We start from the raw sequence: 16939 nt of genomic DNA on the forward strand, positions 1-16939 counted from the left end.
TTTCTTTGGTCCTTGTGAGGTGCTTGGCACCCATCATTAGGCAATTTGTGAAAATCCGGGAACAACAAGTCATTTGCATGTGGAGATTTTACGGTCACCCGCGACTCTCGTCAAATCGAGAGGAACGAAATTAGTGTCTTATCTTTACTTTCCTTTTATCTCCAATAAAAGACAAGTAAAGAGGGGCAACTGTCATACCCTAATTTCGTCCGGGGACCTTTGCTTGATGACATGCGACCTTTCTTTGGTCCTTGTGAGGTGCTTGGCACCCATCATTAGGCAATTTGTGAAATTCCAGGACATGCCGGAAAACCAAAAAATATTGATGCACAATCCGTAAGTTTCCGTGACACACCGGAAATCAAATGGAAGCATCGTTGCATAATTAAGTGAGGTTCCGTAACATTCCGTAAGTCAAAAGGGGGATGATTATGTAATCCGCAAGGTTCCGTAACATTACGGAAAGAAAACAAGTATCGTTACGAGATTCGTAAGTTTCCGTAACTTTACGAAAAAAGAATCACCAAAAAAGGTAAGGGGGTGAACTTATCAAGATAGGGGTGTAAATAGCAATTCAAATCTAGGCCCTTCTAGAACATTTTGGAAGTTGGGTTGCTTAAGGAGGAAGCAACTGGGCGGCAAGCTCCTCCACGTTTTTGAAAAATGGTTTTCGGGGCTTCCGCGGCTTCCGTAATACTTCCGTAAAATTTCCGAAAACCTTGGGTAAGCATATTCCACTTAACATTGGTAACAGGGAAAAGAAAAAAGATGAAAATCAAATTCGAAAACAGTTCCGTAAGGCTTCCGTAACTTTTCCGTAAAATACGAAAAGGGGGGTGAACTTAGTAATTCGGGTGCACTTAGAAATCTTCTTCATTAAGTCTTTGGGCGGCAAGCACCTCCTTTTTTTTCTATAAATAGGGGAGGGGGGAGCTGTTTCAAAATGTTCAAGACCCCTTTGGCTATGCATTTTGGCTATTTTGGGCAAAAAACACGTTTTCGTGAAGAAAAATCAAGTCGAAGTACTTCCGTAACGCTTCCGTAAGCGATTCTGTGGAAATTCTTCATCGTTCTTCGTCGTTCTTCACCGTTCTTCATCCGTTCTTCGTTCGTTCTTCGTTCTTCAACGGGTAAGTTTTCGAATCCGAGACTTTCAATTCATTTCTTGTTTTGTCTACTTTCACTTTAATTTCGTTTACTTTCAGTTTTCTTTTCTTCCGTTTTTAACGTGCTTTAACCATTTATTTAAGCCGTTTTCTCGTCTAATAAATGATAAAATGAATTTCAACCGATCATTTGTGTTGTAATCTCGTTTAATCACTGTTAAAACGAAATCTAACCGATCGTTCACGCTATAACCTCGGTTAAACCAAAAAAAGTAAAATAATAATAAAATAATCAAAATATCTTGAAAAATAATAATAAAATAATCAAAATATCTTTGAATAAAATAAATTAAAAAAATCAATCGGACGTTTTTCTTTGGAAGTTTCCTTGAATGAATTGATTAATAACCAAAGTGAAACTAAGACTAAAATAGACTCACAAATCAAGTTTTGTCCGAAAATCACTAAAAACCGTTTTAAGGTCCAACGCCTTAAACGGTCCTCTTTGCTTTTATCGGTTAACATGGACCATTCAAAAGCATAAAATCAACATGTGACTTTACTGCTTTTGCAAGAACTACGTAGGTCTGATTTCCTCATCGCAATTGAGGATACGTAGGAGCAAAAGCCCCACTTTTGTCGACCACCCCGAGAGATCGTTAATGGTCCAACACCTTAACGTTTCTCTCCTTTCAAAATCAAAAGATCATTTAATGGTCCAACACCTCAAATGACCTTTTTTCAATCAAAATATATCTTGCAAAAAGATAAAAAAAAACAACTTAACCAAACACTTTGTTCCAAAAGAACTACGTAGGTCTGATTTTCTCATCCCAAATTGAGGAATACGTAGGAGCAAAGGGAAACACCCTTGTCGACCACAAAAAAGAAAAATATAAAAAGGGTATAAAGGATATAAGGACATAAAAAGGGAACATAAAAAATCAAAGTCATGTTTGCACATTCGATTAAAGGCTGCCGTCCCTTGGGGCGGACGTGTGGGGTGCTAATACCTTCCCCGTGCGTAAATACAACTCCCGAACCTTTCACTTAAAAGTTCGTAGATCGCGTCTTTTCTGGTTTTTCCGACGTTTTCCTCAAATAAACGTTGGTGGCGACTCCGCGCGTATTCCTTTCGTGGAACACGCATCCCGCGAGTCACGCGTCGCCCTCCCACCGAAGGGTAGGTTGCGACAATAAGACATTTTTGCCAAGCAAAACTCTCTCTTCAATTTCATCCAAAGTCACACACATATATAGGCCTTTGATGGCCATTCAAAATCCAAATGATAAGATGTGACTGTTGGCGATATTCCTTGAAAATCCTCTCTGGTAATCGATTACAAATTAGTGTAATCAATTACACAGTTGTTTTTCTTGAACAGTTGTGACCCTTCATTTAAAATTTGAATTCCCAACATTCAAAGTCTCTGGTAATCGATTACATATGATGTGTAATCGATTACACACTTTCAAACCATTGGTAATCGATTACATGTATTGGTAATCAATTACATGTGCCTTGAATGACTTGAAACCTTTCATTGTGAGGCAAGGCTTGATCTTGAAGAAATCTTGAATTAAGGCTTTGTTTGTTGAAACAATCTTGTATTAATCTTGAAGCAAAATGAGCCTTGTTTGATTCTTCTTTTGACATTATCAAAATCATGTATACATACATTCACATTCTCCCCCTTTTTGATGATGACAAACATGTGATTTCTTCTCAACACCATCAAAGCTTGCATGATTTACATTCTCCCCCTTTCTCAAGCAAATTCTTAATTCTTCTTGACATCATCAAAATCTTCATGATTTACATTCTCCCCCTTTTTGATGATGACAACCACCTGTAGGTTAGGAGCAGCAACAAAGAAAAAATATCTATTTGCATATAGTTTACTCCCCCTTGGTTTTGCAATGATTGCTTATATGAGACAGTTGAAGATTTCATATTTTTCATATGTAAACAAATTGTCTCATAAACAATAGATAATTTTTCTTACTATTTTATCTTTTATCTTTCTCTCCCCCCTTTGTCAACATCAAAAACAAATCATGAATAGAGAGGAGAAAGATGTTACCACTTGTTGCATTTTTCTCTACCATTGTAGGAATAAATGAATCAAATTCAATGGCTTCCCATATCTTTAGATCTATGGCTTCTATAAAGATCTGCATTTGGGTTTTCCAATAATGATAACCCTCACCATTGAACATAAGAGCCTATTGATAGAATTTTCCTCAGAAAATGGAAATTTGGATGAGGCCATATCTATTCTTGAAGTTTTTAAACTTTATACAAGAATCCCGCTCTGATACCACTTGTTGGACCTTGTGGCCTCAATAATCTTAAGAGGGATAGGCTTAGAATGCAGAAGAAGCAACAACAATCAATTTAACAATGTTCTTTAAACATGTAAGACACAATTGATTGCAACAAAATAAATAAGATAAGGGAAGAGAGAATGCAAACACAATTTTATACTGGTTCGGCCACTTCCTGTGCCTACGTCTAGTACTCAAGCAACCCACTTGAGATTTCCACTATCTTTGTAAATTCCTTTACAAAGTATGAACCACACAGGGACAACCCATCCCTTGTGTTCAGATGCTTTACAACAAGAGACTCACAGTCTCTTAACCAATCTCATTGAATAAGAAGAATGGAAGAAGAATTCTCTCTTTAAGAGAAGAATATTACAATGAAGATCATGTAAGAATCCTCATAGACTTTGCAAGTGTTTGGCCAAGGATTTCTTTTGAGAGAGCATTTGACAATGAAGTTCTTTTGGAATCTCTCTCATTGTATTTTGAGAGGATAAGACATTTTTGCCAAGCAAAACTCTCTCTTCAATTTCGTCCCAAGTCACACACATATATAGGCCTTTGATGGCCATTCAAAATCCAAATGATAAGATGTGACTGTTGGCGATATTCCTTGAAAATCCTCTCTGGTAATCGATTACAGAATTAGTGTAATCAATTACACAGTTGTTTTTCTTGAACAATTGTGACCCTTCATTTAAAATTTGAATTCCCAACATTCAAAGTCTCTGGTAATCGATTACATATGATGTGTAATCGATTACACACTTTCAAACCATTGGTAATCGATTACATGTATTGGTAATCGATTACATGTGCCTTGAATGACTTGAAACCTTTCATTGTGAGGCAAGGCTTGATCTTGAAGAAATCTTGAATCAAGACTTTGTTTGTTGAAACAATCTTGTATTAATCTTGAAGCAAAATGAGCCTTGTTTGATTCTTCTTTTGACATCATCAAAATCATGTATACATACATTCACAGTTTTTCCAGATATTAATTCACCTTGCATGATATTTCATCCAGTCACTGTAATGATTGCCTCACATGTCAATCTGGTGAAGTCAATCAAGATTCATGGGATAAACACGAATATCTTGATGTAGTCCAAATTGTAGGTTGACCCGGTTTGTTTGATGCCATTGCACGATGGAAAAACAAATAATTGTAGTAGATGCAAACCAAATGTCCCTATCTTTGTATGCATGTCTTGGTAGGTGCTCTTCAAATCCTCTATATAGGGCCCAAGAAAACTAAAAACTAAAATATATGTTAACACTGCAATATTAGTAAATGTTAATATGTAATGTTGATGGTGTGGTTGATGATAGTAATATTCCTGATGGCTCTCTATATGATCTATACGAGATCTATACCTGACCAAGTCACCATGAGGAGTGCCCCTATGTTCTAATCTACCACCACTTCATCTGAAATGTAAACAAAACAAAACCACTATTCGTTGTAATGTTATTATAATGCACATCATAGAAATTAAAATTTTTTATTTAAATATTTGAAATAACCTTTTAGCGAGCGAATAAGTTGTTTCAGGGTGTGGGACTCATGGTGCAATAAAAGGCATGTGGTACCAAGCCCATGACTGCAATAATATATGGCACAACCACCCATAACTCTACCAACCTCCGATGATGCCCGACACAGTTCTCTGTATAAGTTTGCTAAACAAGCAGAACCCCAAATATATTTTTTTATGTTGTCAAAGTCACGTAATAGGTTCAAATAAATTATATGAACTTTATTTCAAGATTTATCAGGTATTAAAGCACCATCAATCATGTACATTATGTAAGCTCTACACCTGCATTGTAGTTGGTGTATTGTTGGTTCTTCAGGTAATGGTGCGTGCAAGATGCTAAGCAACCATGTCAGCTTTAGTGCGGTTCCCTTACGTGCATTATCTGGAGGGACTTTGCCTAGTAACTTATAGCATAACTCATCCTAATGTAAGAAGCTAGGACCTGCTGATGTGCCATCATTTTCTTCTATTTTCTAAACCCTTTTTGCACCATTTTAATTACTGATTGGTCTTAATTGTCAATTAATCAGGAAGTTTTTTTATTTGGGCTCATTTAGCTAATTTGATGTTTTTAATCTAATTTCAGGAATTAATGAAACATTGGGCTTAATCCGGATTTTGGTTATGGACTTGAAGAGGACAAATTAAGCAGCGCTTACCTTAGTTAATTAGGAAATTTCGCAATTTTATTTTATGTTGTTCAGTGTTTATTTCGTTTTGGGCCAGAGTATTGTAATAGGGCCCAATGACTTTGAGTGACTCTTTTTAAATAGCAGCCTTGGGATTCGTGCAAGGCATTCTGTGATGCTATTCATTATTCAGAGCTTTTGTTTTAGGGTTTTCGTTTTTCTGCTTAATGCTACTGTTCACGTAATGCCATTTTACGTTTTCTGTTTCTAATTACAATTTCGTTCTTGCTTCTTCTTCTACTCTCATTTACGTTTCTGTTCATTTACGTTTTTGTTCATTTAGGTTTCTGTTCATTTACGTTTCTGCTTCATGTTTCATTTGCGTTTTCTGTTTGAATCCATGGAAGGCTAGATTTTCTGGTGTTGTTTCCTTTTGAGGACGAAGCCCAACTCTCTTTGAGGTTTCGCTTGTAATGTGGTTTCCTGGAAGTTTTCCCTTCACCAGTTATCCCAAATTCGTGAATATTAATCAGTGCACGCTTCGTGTTCGATTAATTGCCTCTAAGCCTAACTTGCGTTCATGCTTAATGGACGAAGGGCTAACTGGTGTATGTGGTGCCTAATCACGTATTGAAAACCCTAAGTTGATTTTCGCTTAGTAAATTGAAATAGGGTTGGATTAAGTGGTTGACTGTTAGGGACAAATTCTCCATGACCCAGGATAAGAGAATGGCTTCTGAATCAGAGGAAACAACCCGTTTTTAATATTAGTAGTTTCGTATTCCAGTTTACTTGTTCTGCTCTTTAATCACAAAACAAACAAACCCCCCCAATCGTTACTGTTACTGCAAGTATATTATGAACATTTGGTTTGTCACTGCTCGTTGGGAAACGACCTAGGATCACTTCCTAGTTACTGCATTTTCATGTTTATTTGATTCGGGTACGGCCTCGATCACCTGCCACAGCACGACCATCGATCCTAATGCCTAGATGCAGTGCAACATCTTCGAGTGTGATGGTGCACTCAGCCCATGAAAGGTGAAAGGTGTGTGTTTCAGGCCTCCACCGTTCAACCAATGCAATGATCAATGCAGGATCAATTCTACACTGTTTGATTAGAACAATATGTTGGAGCTTGGTAAATGATAATAATGGTACAATTTGTGGTTGTGGTTTAGGTATTGTATGGTAATATGACGTGATTAAGTTGTTAATTGTGGTACATGAACAATGAACACATTGATGACGCAATAGAGGTATATGAGCCATGAAAATGACGTTTAATGGTAAACCAGGTACAAATGATAATAAAATTTGAAGTTGGGCGATGAAAATATGGTATTGACATGCACCTCCCATCAATTTATAATATAAGTTGTGTCGAGATTTCAACGCACGTTTTCACTTTGTCTCATTGTAAGGCCTCGAGATTCAAAAGCACATTAACATGACTATCTCACTGTCACGCATCAAGATTCCAAATCACGTGAACCATGGATCCATGATTGATTGTATATATAAAGGCACCATATCACCATAGACTTTTCATAGTTGCATCATATGAAATTGTGCGAGAAAACAAAGAGAGTTCAAAGCCAATTTGTGCGTATGTTTATATCAATGGTGAGATCATCCAAAGTTCAAGTGCAAATGCAATTTTCAGAAGTGACAAGTGTTAGTGCTTAGCTCTACGGAGTTTTAAAAGATTGGCTAAGATTTTGTTAAAACATAAGCACTTAGACAATGAAGGAAAGCTGGAGTTGCTGCACATGATGTCCAACGTTATGTCAAGGAATAAGATCGGGCTGCACAATGCACAAGGCAAGATAAAATGTCAAATGAAGAATTGAAGCTGCAGGATCCACGATGTCGGATACAATGTCCAGGACATCCTGCCCGAAAATACTGGAGTTGCTGCACAATGCACAAGGCAAGATAAAATGTCAAATGAAGAATTGAAGCTGCAGGATCCAAGATGTCGAACACGATGTCCTGACATCCGGCCCGAAAATACTGGACACATAAATCTGTTATATCTTTAACAGATTAATGTGCAGTTAGCAACAGATTTGGCGATCTATCTTTAGGAACGAATTAAAAGATAATTAAAGTTCGAATTACAAACTTGAATAGTTCGTTCAGGGATTAAAGATTAAAGATAAAAACTAAAAGATCAAACTGTATCTTTTAGATCTTTAAGTGCAGATTTTCAGGAAAATGATAGATCTCATCCAGCGCAAGTTGTTGCAGCCCAGATACGCACACTGCTATATAAACATGAAGGCTGCACGAGTTCTGTACCAAGTCCGAGATTGAAGAGTTATTTTGTGAGTTTTGGGACTTGAGTGTTTTGTGAGCCACCTTGATGTTATCCTAACATCAAGTGTTGGACCTGAGTGTGTAGAGTTGATCTCTATAGTTTGTGTAGAGTTGATCTCTATTGTTCAGAGAGCAATCTCTGGTGTGTATTTGATTTAATTGTAAACACGGGAGTGTGATTGAGAGGGAGTGAGAGGGGTTCTCATATCTAAGAGTGGCTCTTAGGTAGAGGTTGCACGGGTAGTGGTTAGGTGAGAAGGTTGTAAACAGTGGCTGTTAGATCTTCGAACTAACACTATTTTAGTGGATTTCCTCCCTGGCTTGGTAGCCCCCAGATGTAGGTGAGGTTGCACCGAACTGGGTTAACAATTCTCTTGTGTTATTTACTTGTTTAATCTGTTCATACAGTCAAATACAATCTGCATGTTCTGAAGCGTGATGTCGTGACATCCGGTACGACATCTGTCCCCAGTATCAGAATTTCAACAAGATTATGTTGAATCAAACAATGACACTGCCAGACATAATTGTTAGTCGCCTTATACGACTAACTTTTGCATAGAAATTATTTTCCAAAACTTGTATAGTTCCCCAATTTATGGTTGCTTTGGAGTAATCTTGTAAATAAATCTTGTTTTATGGTTAAAGCTATCTTTAGAATATGTCCATTGGATTTAATGATGAAATCTGTGCATTCTCAGGTAAAAAAGAGGCTAAGTCATGAAGTGCAAAAAGTGACAATTGAGCTTAGCTCAGCAATTGGGCTAAGCGCGCATCCACCGCTAAGCGTAGCTTCAGCGCGCTTAGCGCGAAGGAGAATCTAGCAGAGCATCAGCATCAAGGCCGTGCGCTAAGCGCAATAGGTGTCTTCAGCCAGACTCAGCGCACGACTGGCGCTAAGCTCAAATCCACTTACCCGCCCTAGAAGCATCAAGAGGAGCAGCTTGTGCATTGAAACATAGGTTTTGTAAGATTATTATTATTTGGGTTTCTTTGTAATGGCTGGCTAAGCACCCTAGTTGGGGATTTCTAATGAACAACTGATGTAAATACCTAATATCTAATTGATTATGTTTTCTGTGTTCAATGCTTCCTTCAATGCTTAATGTTTGTATGCTTATGGTCTGGTCATCCATTTGTATGCATAGTTAGGTGACTTTAGCATTGGGAAATGTACTATTGCCTTAGAACTTGATTGAAGCAGGATCGAAACTTAATCTTACAAGAGGGATCTGCGTATTAAGTTTTGGTTTTAATTATGCTGTTTCGATAATGCTGTTTAGTCTAGGCCTAGTCTTACAATAGGGATCTGCGAACGAAGCTTAGGCTAAATTTGGCTAAACTTTCGTAAGCTGCTTGAGCTGAGTCTAGTCTTACAAGAGGGATATGTGGACGAAACTCAGTTTAAGTTCGTCTAAACCTAAGAGGGCTGTCTCAATTAGGCTTAGTCCAACAAGAGGGATATGAGGACGAAGCTTGGATTGATTTGGTCTGATGAGGGATCGAGGTTTAGTAATTTAGGCTATAGCATAGAACAAAAAAGCATGATTGATTAGAGAAATATATTTATATGCATCAACTTGTTTGTGAGAAAGACCCAACATTTCTACCTACTGCTGTCACTTTTACTTACTTTGCATTTTATAGATTTAGCATAAAAGTTTAGTTTAAATTCTGTTTGAAATTATCAATCATACATGTTCTCTCAACAATGCTTCATTTCTGAACTTAATTCAGGCTAATGTTAGTTCCCTGTATTCGATACTCGGATTCATCTGTTTTAATTTTTAAATACTTGACGATCCTGTGCGGTTTTCGGCAAACCGGATTTCTCTTGAATATCTTTGAACGAAGAAAAAGTGGAACAAAAAGCAACTGCAGGGGAAATCCAACAAAGTATTTATGGCACCATTGCCGGGGAACTAAGCTGTTAGTAGAGTTTAGTTCAGTTTTGCAGCATTGTTTTATTTTTGCTTTCTTTGATTTATTGATTCTTTTGAATAACATAGTAGTTATAGCACATTCATTGTTCTTTTGAATAACATAGTAGTTATAGCACACTCATTGTTCTTTTGAACTGGACAACTGTTGTTCTGTTTTCTTGTATGCAAAGAAGATCTACTGCAGGTGATTTGATCCCCATTGATTTGGAGATTAACGCCACTTGTAGGAGGCGTAATCAAGAGAGAATTAGAAATTTTTTACAGGATTTAGAAGCAGCAGCAATTCCAAAGGAAGAACCGCAATCTTCTGAGGCATCTTCTAGTTTTCCTATTGCAGGACATTCTCATTCAGATCATATCGAAGACCACATCATGGCGGAAGAGCCAAGAAGAGTCACCCTGGAAGATTATTCAAGTTCTAATGTGCCACAATTTTTCACCAGCATTGCTCAACCAAAAGTTCAAGCACAAACCATTACATATCCACCACCATTGTTTCAATTGATTCAAAATAATTTGTTTCATGGTTTACCAAACAAAGAACCATATGCACACTTAGCCACCTACATAGAAATATGCAATACTATTAGGTTGGTTGGAGTGCCTGAAGATGCAATCCGATTGAGCTTGTTTTCATTTTCTTTATCAGGAGAAGCTAAGAGGTGGCTTCATTCATTTAAAGGCAATAGTCTTAAGACATGGAATGAAGTTGTGGAGAAATTTCTCAAGAAATATTTTCCTGAGTCTAAGACTGCAAAAGGCAAAGCCGCCATGTCTTCTTTTCACCAATTTCCCGATGAATCTTTGAGTGAGGCCTTGGAAAGATTTCGTGGTTTATTGAGAAAGACTCCCACTCATGGATTCTCAGAACCTACACAACTCAACATTTTTATAGATGGGTTAAGACCACAGTCCAAACAACTATTGGACGCTTCTGTAGGTGGAAAAATCAAATTGAAGACCCCTGAAGCCATGGATCTCATTGAAAATATGGCTGCAAGTGACATTGCTATTTTGGGAGATAGAACTCACATTCCTACTAAAAAGAGTTTATTGGAGCTAACCTCCCATAATGCATTGTTGGCACAAAATATTTTGTTATTGTATTGCTTTTATGTTGGTCTTTATTATGTATTTGTCATTGTTCCATGCTTTATAGTTGTTATTTTCAATTTACTTTAATAATATGATCATAAATGCTTCGAAAGCACATTAATGCGGATCTCAATAATTTGCCTGGGCTCGGTGCACGATGCGGAATAGTGTAATCAACGGTCATGATGCAACAGATAGGCTGTCATCTGTGATGTGCGCAGCTGCACACTGTTCACTCACATGCACCAATAACTGCATTAATGCGGATCTCAATAATTCGTGCGGGATCAATTAGCGATGCGAAACACTACGGTCAACACTGATGACTCAATGGACAGGCTGTTGTTTATGATGTGCGTAGCTACACACTCTTCACTCACATGCAATGACAATCGCATTAATGCGGATCTCAATAATCCACATGGGCTCAGTGAGCGATGCACAAACATTATGGTCAATAGTGATGTTACAATGGACAGGTTGTTGTCTATGATGTTCACAGCTGCACACTATTCACTCACATGCACTGACAACCTCATTAATGTGGATCTCAATAATCCGTGTGGGCTTGGTGAGCAATGCGAAATAGTGCAGTAAACAGTCATGACGCAATGGATAGGTAGTTGTCTGTGATGTGTGCAACTGTGTTAAGAATTTTGGCAAGCGTACCAATTGTCATTGTAGGTTTCACATTTATAAAAGAGTTTATCTCCACAGGGACTTGAGTTTACTTAATTCATTCGGATAAAGGTTATCAGTTCAATATTTATGTACAAATTTAATCAAATATCATTGGTTTTGGCTTGACTAACTAAAGACAACTTAAAGTAAAATGATAGTGAAAATTACAGAATTACGGGAATAAAGGAAATAATGGGAATACACAAATAACGGAATTCAGTGCATCGAAAATACGTAAATTGTAGGAACGACTTAAATTAATTCAAGAAAATATAGGATTGGATTTCATCGTTCATACCCTTAGTATCCTAATAAGATTAACATATAAGAATCATTTTCCAACATTACTGATGCACACATTAAGTTATCCTAATTTGATCCCCCACACTTGGAACCTAAGAATATTTACTAAATATTGATCCCTCACATATGCAGTAAATACCCCAGAATTACAATTATATTCTCGTGCTTTTTGCAATCAAAATGCTATGCTTTATTCCTAGCAACGTAACATAAAGAGTAAAATCATTAAGTTCAAATTCTAAGATTACTTTCCAGTCTTACTTAAAATCTAATTTCATGACACTAGTGATCAAATAGAATCAAGCATTACGAGTAGAATGAAATCATCAATAATAAGTAGAAAAGATTCATACATATATAATATCAGAAGGGATACATAAGGGTACAAATATTACATCCAATCCTTAAGAAAAACTAACTGATCATTGCGCATAACACAAGATTAACAAGAGAAATCACGAAGGAAGTGATGCACGGTCACAAACAACTGTGCAGTGCCTCCGCTCCACTTTTCCTTTACTCCATCTTCTTCACTCTTTCTATGTGTTTTTCTTTGTTTTTTTTGCTTCAGCTGGGATCATTTTCTTCTTCAACATGCATGGCTATTTATAGAAAACAGCCTAGGAGAGCAGACAAATTCGCCCAGGCGAGTTGTAGCTCGCCCAAGCGAGTTTGTTGCTTACTGGTGAAGGCATCCACTCCCCCAAACGAGCTTCTTGCTTAGGGCTGAACTTACATCTTTAGCCTAGACGAGCTGGATGCTAGCTTGGGCGAATTTAGTATAAAAAATCTTTGTGAAAAGACCATTTTGCCCTTCCTTTTTGCTTTGTTTCTAGATCTAACAGACAATCATCAAAACCTACAAAATCATGGATGAATCTTTCATATTTGAACAACAACATTAGTAAATGTACAATATATATAAACAACTAGATTTAAGGATAGTTTATAAGAAAACTATTACAATCAAAGGATAACTGCTAACAATTTAATCCTAAAAATAACTAAAATTTGGCATTTATCAACTCCCCCAACCTATAATCTTGCTTGTCCTCAAGAAAAGTAAAGAAAAATTATAAATAATAATAGTATAAGTAAAAATAGTATGCTTCAAAAATTGTGAACAGGCTTTGTGAAGAATCAATCCCAGAATGATCAGAACAACATTTTTCAAAATACAACAATGAGAAATGAAAGCACAAAAATGGAATTCAGAGAACAAAAAATGAGATTAAGATCGATTTGCATTTGTTTTCTAAAGAACATCAAAGGAAACATTGGATTCATTCAAACAGGGCAAAACCTCTTAAAGGTGTATAATTCTAACACGGGCTAGTGTTTCATCTCAATTCCAATCACTGATATGTCATAAATCAATTTTGCAAGTCATTTCCCATCAAATCAAAGATAATGTGCATAATCATCATGGATCAATAGATCTTTTAAGGTTGGGCCTAGTTTTGAAGGAAATCTTGGTTTTCTAGATATTCAAAAAGACGTTGAGAATAGGAGAGCAGACATAAAAATCTAGCTAGTAACTTAAATGAACGATCACTTCCTATCCCTTTTTCGTTTCAACCAAGTTATCACTTCTTTCTATTCAGATATTTACAACAACTCGGATAAAATGTACATGATTCAAACTTTTTTATTTATCCACAAAGAATTTGTTTTTCCTTTTCACTTTTCTTTTCTTTCTTCATTATATTTTTTTTTCTTTTTTTTTTTTTCTGTTTTTCCTTAATACCCATATTAAAAATAGACAATTTACATTACATTAACCACCAAATGATAAAAATCCCTATCTAAACACCATTGCTCTCCAAACCTAAGGTAAGGTAGGAAAATTTTATCCTAGGTTAGTGTTCCAACAAAATATCAAGTGTTTGGCTCAAAGGGCATGTAAATGGTAAAATAATATACATTGGGATAGCTGTTTGGCCAGTGTCTTAAAATGTAAAGAAAGAAAGAATGCCTAGATCATATCCATGAATCATATGTTATGACAATTAGAAATTCATGCAAAACCAACTGTAGAACATATCAATGAGGACATCAATGTAAAATTTGTGGTTGCACACAGTCACTAAAGCTTAAGGCATGTTTCTATATTTCAAATCAAATCAGTGTTTCGAAAGTTGTTCTTTTATCAAGTTCATGCAAAAACATCTGAATTTATTTGGGTTTTTGGGAAAGTCCTTCATTGTTTTTCATTCTCAATGTTTTCAAAAGAATTCTTTTGTCGTGTTTTGGTCCAACAATAAGATTCAAAAATACTGGTTTGTTTGATTCTTTCCAAAGCATGTTATGATAAAAAAAATATGTTTAAGTCCCAAAAAGAGTTATAAACTATAACTAGAGTTATAAACCATGCGTAAATTAGTCAAAATAAGCAAGCATTCGTTTGTAAACAAAAATCCAAAATAGTAACTAAGGTAGTGAAAGCGATAAATGAAAATAAAGACAAGTCACAAATTTGTGAATATCATGGCTAGGAAGCTCCATTTCCTCCCATAAAATAATCAACCAAATCTGCCATGTCTTCATCTTCCTTACCTCTTCCTCCATCTCCTTGGGCAGCTCCTTGAGCATCTACAGGTCTTGCCTCCTCCTGAAAAATAGGCTTGTCTTCAGGCCATGCAGTAGTGGCTCTAAATTGCTCGGGAGTAGACCAGAGGTAAGGGCTAGGGTCCTAGCAATGCTGGTGCAATGTGTAGCGGTAGAAGCTGCCATTCAACTGCATTTGGCCCCTATGATTTGTTGTCTGTTGGTAAGCCAAATGACACATGTACATGTGCATCTGGAGCTCCTTCCTCTGCAAGTGGAATGAGATGGACTCCAAGGATGGTGGTTGATGTGGAGGTGGTGGTGGTGCATCTGGTGCTGGCTGAGATTGCTGATCCTACTCCCGTTGTTGTACCTACCTCGGCATGCAATATTTTTCAATAAATGATCTGTTAATTGGAGGCTGGATGTTTTTTTTTGTGTGACCGATACTCCATAGAACTGGTAGAGACCTATAATTAAAGCAGGAACTTATAGGACTTTTCTGAGTCCACTGGGTGCCTAGGAGGCTCAATACCAACAAACTGATGAATAACATTTGTAATAAGCTAGGCCACATGAACACTGATCTGCTCCGTAATATTGTAGATCAGCTGACATTTAGGTAGGGTAAGATCAGAGTTGTGGTCACTCAGAAGGACATTACTGAGGAGGAAGGTCATCCAGATTTGAGTCAAATTCGTCATGTTGGTGCGTATTATTCGCAACCGCTTCCCTGCCATGCTCCGTACAAAATCTTGTCCAAGCAAGCAAAGTAGCTAACTTATAGCCTCTTCACTAAAACCTGTAGTCTGACCTTTCCTTGCAGTGTATTCACATTGTTGCCCCTCCTCCAAGATCAATGGACTCCCTAAAATTGGTTGATGGCATCTGTGTCATAAGGAATCCATTGGCCCCGCACTTTGGAGCGCTTATCCATAACACCTTCCTCAGTAGGCCAAGCATTTGCATAAATTCCAGGACAATTTTAGGGTCATATTTAGGCATGGGCTCTACAAGCTGTGTCCAGTGTCTCCTAGCAATCTCTGTTTAGAATTCAAGATACTCACCCTCAGCTAATTGGACCTTTCTTTCCTTGAGGAAAAACCAATCTTTGATCACTTCTTCTGCAGTGGTCTTCCTAGCTCTTTTAGAGGTAAAAACCAATCTACGAAAGTGGTGTCCATCAAATTCAAACTTTACAGGTGGAGCTATGCTAGATCCTTCTTCTGCAGTGGTCTTCCTAGCTCTTTTAGAGGTAAGTTTCTTTGGAGCCATCTATAATAAAGACACATCCAACTAGAATTTTAGCAAAAGTTATTTTTCAAGAAATACATAGCCATATTAAATGAAATTGTCAACTTTTAGAAACCAAGAAGTCAATATGTGTGTGAAAGTTCAATCCAAATAGCAATTTTAATGTTTTTAAACAACAATTCAATCCACCCAAATGCAACAATTTTAGTCCAAATAAAATGTTGGCCATTCAAACCCAAACAATTTCAATTACTCACTAATAACTCATGTAATTGCATTTAAGGAAATGTTGTAATTTCAAGCTTTAATTCACAACCCCATTTAAGTTAACAACCTGAGTTATCACACACCTAAATGCCTAAACATGTTTAAGCATTCAATTTTTTTTTAAAAGAAAACATAGTATAGCCATTGTGACATTTTATCGAACACTTGGTGTGCACACGTTTAGGCATGTATAAATAAAGGATTGAGAACAATCAGAAAATGCAAACAAGTAGAAAAAGCAAGAGCAGGACTAACATTATTCAGAACAACACATATTTTGAACAAATGATCATCCATTTATACAAAAATCTAAATTTCATTTCATTGAAAGGAAAGCACAAATCATCAAATAACACATGAAAAAGATATGAAACTTAGATAAACATGGTCCTTACTTGAATGAGATGAAGTGAAATGCAGAAATTGGAGAAAAGGAGTGCACTTGTATGAATTTTTGGGTGAAGAAGTCGTAGTCTTCGTGCTTTAAGAGGAAGAAGGGTTTTAGAGTTGATTTTTGAAATGAGTGGGGTGAAATATGATTTCACCCCCTTTTTATTTTTTTGTAGATGTTCACTTGCCTAGGCGAGTTAATGGCTTGTTTTTTTTTAGTAGAAAAATTTAACATGGACAATAACCCTTTAAAAAATGACAATCCTAAAATATTTAAAAATAGTTCAAACAAACAAATATTTAAACAACACAAGTATGAAATCAGAAGAAAAGAAATTTAAAAGTAGAGTTCAGAAATACAAGGTTGCCTCCTAGAAGCACTTCTTTAATGTCTTTATAGTTGGACGTCCTTGTTGTGGTTCAAGCCTCTTGCAGTTGGACAATAGAGGTTAGCCTCTTGAAATATCCATCTAACTAGTGTTTAATTATGTTGCCATTCACGGTCCATGTCCTTTTGGTAGTTGGGTCCTCCA

This window comes from Glycine soja, chromosome 17 (genome assembly GCF_004193775.1).
Source record: "Glycine soja cultivar W05 chromosome 17, ASM419377v2, whole genome shotgun sequence".
In the NCBI taxonomy this organism is placed as follows: Eukaryota; Viridiplantae; Streptophyta; class Magnoliopsida; order Fabales; family Fabaceae; genus Glycine; species Glycine soja.